We start from the raw sequence: 3845 nt of genomic DNA, 5'->3' as shown, positions 1-3845 counted from the left end.
ACTCTATCAGCTAGCCCCAGTACTAGCAAAGTTATAGACAGTCTTACATCCTTTTGTAGTTTTAATTCATCTTCCACTTCCCTAACCCTGGCCTCTGCCTCTAGCTGGGCGTCCTAGGCCAGCTGAACGCCTATAATAGAGTCTAGCCTACAGCTGCATCCATGTGCTTTCTTCCTTTCCACAGTGTACAATGCATTTTCCTCAAAGAAGCGTGAGACCAGCCAGTGTTTTCAGCATCCCGGTACTCTCCCGGCGGTCCACATGCATCTGACGCTCCCCACAGAGAAGTAGATGGCCAACCCAGGATTTCCCTGCTGCTGCCTCTTTCCCAAGACCCATTTCATAGCTCTCCTGGCTGGCCCACCAACTGTAACAACACAGAGACCCAGGGAAAGACCTCCAGACTGAAAATCTACTTCCCTAAGCGGTGGACAGGGAAAGACTGAAGAAAGAGGCTGGCCACTCCTGCCTGGTGACTAGTAGGGTTTATTAAGAAGAGATGCTTACAAATGAGGTGTGTCCTGGACATCTGCAAGGTGAAATGGATCCCCACACCACTTAGCAGGAGCCAGACAATGACACCAGGCACGGAGTGGGGGAACGCTTGTGTGTACAAGTATGTGACCGCTACCGGGTACGGGAAATTGCTTTCCATGCTTGACGAGGTCAGGACAACCGGAATGTTTTCCAGACCCAGCCCATACTTGGAGGCAGGGGAGGGGTGCTGGTTTGTGTCAGAACACACGGTGATTCAGATCAAAACAGTCTCCAGGGGAGATCCATGAAGAACACCCCCTTTTTTGGCCCTCGTCCAGCAAATAAGTCAGTCAGCAGTCACACCACGGGGCCGCCTCTCCTCCGCACTCATCTATAAAATAGGTATCATAAGAGTGCCTTCCGTAGTGTGAGATTGTGAGTTATAAGAAATACATTATTTCAGGCGGCCGGGTGGCCCAGTGGTTAGAGCGCAGTGCTCATAACACCAACGTTGCCGGTTTGATTCCCACATGGGCCAGTGAGCCGCGCCCTCCACAGCGACTTGACTTGGAGCTGATGGGTCCTGGAAAAACACACTGTTTCCCAATATTACCCAATAAAAAATTTTAAAAAAAAAGAAAGAAATATATTATTTGGCCATTTGGATGACCAAAATATGTTTCTCGTATATACTTGGTTTTCATCCACAATTCCTGACTCCCAACTCCCAAAACCCTTGGAATTTCCTAAGTGTTGAAAGTGTCTTTTGTTATGTTGCTGAGGTGACTTTTGGGAAGCACCAAAGGATGGGAGCTCGTTAGCAATGAAACCAATCGTCTAATTAGAGGGATGGGACTTTCATTCCCATCCCCCCGACCTCCAGGGGCAGGGGAGGTGAGAGGGGCTAGAGGTTGAATCAATCACCAGTGGCCTATGACGTAATCAATCATGACTATGTAACGAAGCCTCCCTAAACCTCCAAGAGGATGGGGATCAGAGAGCTGCCGGATGGTGGACACGTGAAGATGCCAAGAGATACCTTACCCTGTGCGTCTCTTCCATCTGGCTGCTCCTGAGTTATATGTTTTTATAATAAACCAGTGTGATCTCGTAAGTAACATGTTTCTGAGTTCTGTGAGCTGTTCTAGCAAATGAATCAAACCCAAGGAAGAGATTGTAGGAACTTCTGATTTATAGCCAGTCTATCAGAAGTACAGATAACAACCTGAACTTGTGACTGGCATTCTGAGTTGGAGGGCGTTGGTGGAACCTCCAATTTATAGCCTGTGGGTCAAAAGCATAGGTAAAAACCTGGGTTTTTGGTGGGCATCTGATGTGTGGCAGAAGGGGGACATTCTTATAGGACTACACCCTTCACCTGTGGAATCTGATGCTCTCTCTAGCATGTCTGAATTGAGCTGAATTTTCGGACATCCTGCTGGTGTCTGACAATTGTTTGTTGGTGCGTGGGGACGCCACCTCCCCGCACACGTTGGAATTGGGTCTGGAAACCCCAATTTACTTATGTAAAACACTTAGTCAAGAGCAAGGCTCATAGAATAGACTCAATGTACACGAGTTATTATTATCTAAGCAGGGGGAAGAGTCGCTGTAACCAGCCACAGGCTATGAAGAGCTACCTGGGGGAACAAGGATGGGTGCTGAATTCCCATTTGGGTAGGAGTTTCATTATTGTTTCTGGAGTCTCCAACTTCCAGCCCAAAGGAATTCTTGTGCTCATTTCCACCAGATTACACAACCTCTGGCAAAGCATTTCTCAGCTCTCTGCGTCACTCTCTAATCTATTAAAGACGGGCAATTCTTCCCACCCCATAGAGCAGTGGAACTCAAACTCTAACAGGTATCAGAACCACCAGGGGAACTTGGTGAAAATACGAAGGCCCAGATTCTGCCTACTTCAGGGAATGTGGGTCTCTGTGTGCTTTATTACCTCCTCAGTTGATTCTGATACACACCAACTTTTCAAACGGCCATAAAAGAATGAAAGAAACAATCTTGTCTGCTTGAAAGGTCATAAAGATGATATCATTACTTAAATCCCATGTGTTCCTCCCTCTGTGGAGATGTCAAGTGGATAGGCCGTCCTCACACAAGCTAAATATGCCTCAATCCCAGGGAGGCTGGGCCTACATCTCAGCACCCAGTGGAGATGAAAAGCAGTTCCTGGGCCCTCAGCCCTTCAGAAGTCCCCTACGATCTAATACCCATTTCACAGAGGGGAAAAGAGGAGCAGTACTTTTCCCATGATCACAACAGCATGGAAGAGTCCCAGTGGAACCCAGAGCTACAGATGCCTGGGCCAGTGTTTCGAAGGCCTTATTTTGGAGGTCCCCATCCTGGAAGAACCCCTCTTTCTTGCTGATAGGTGTGCAGCAAGTTGGAGGTCTGCAGGCAGTGCCCCGCAAGTTTCTTTTAGCTGAGAATGGAAAGGGAGGGCCCCAAGCAAATTCCGATATACCAGCAGCCCCGTTTCCCAAAAGTTTGAAGGTTAACTCAGGGTTCTTCTCACAACCTGGAAAGAAAAGCAGGAACTAGCCTCACAGATAAACAGCTCAAGCTCCTTGACAACCTCCTTTACCGATCTTGTTGCCTGAGCAGGAATAAGTCTGTCGGTGGGATGAGCTCTGAGCTTAAAATTAAATTATGGAATTTCGGTGCTGTGAATAAACCGGCCACAGGATGCCGCCTGCTGCCCCACAGACTAGGAATACTGCCGCGTAGTGGTGCCAGTCAAATGACTAAAGGGCATTTCTCAAACCACAGCAAGTGTTTCAGTTGATTCCGGGCAAGAAACTTGAAGGGTGGGGCAAGGATTCAAAACAAGTGGTTTAGGCTGCGGGCTTCAGAGATGGAAAGATCTGCCTCTGCCCAGGATAAGCCGTGACCTTGAGCAAGCTATTCTTTACGTCTCAGCCTCAATTTCCATGATCTGTAAAAACAAAATAGCAATGCTACCCTGAGAAGTAGCCAGGCTTTGTGGAGCCTGAAGCTTATACCCCTGGGGAGGAGGTATGGGGTACCGGTAAGGGGACCTCTTTAAGGAAAATAACACAAAATTACAAATTCAAAATTACATACAGGACCTTGGAAAGGGTCCCATGGAAGGGAGGGGCCCGGGCAAATCTGTCTGGGATGCTACCAGTTAGCATTGAGATACTTAAATAAGGCCCTTGGCACATGAGATCATGGTGCAGGGAGTGGGAAGGCTTGAGTAAAATGCTATAATTTGGAGGGAGGAGAAAATTTTGGCCTATTCATCTGTCACTGAAGCAGAGATGATGACAGAGAAGGGAACAGAGAGAAACCCCCAGGGTCTTCTTTAGCGGCAATGTTCTCTCCTGAAGGAC

This window comes from Rhinolophus ferrumequinum, chromosome 24 (genome assembly GCF_004115265.2).
Source record: "Rhinolophus ferrumequinum isolate MPI-CBG mRhiFer1 chromosome 24, mRhiFer1_v1.p, whole genome shotgun sequence".
Classification (NCBI taxonomy): domain Eukaryota; kingdom Metazoa; phylum Chordata; class Mammalia; order Chiroptera; family Rhinolophidae; genus Rhinolophus; species Rhinolophus ferrumequinum.
This window is presented reverse-complemented; position numbering follows the sequence as displayed.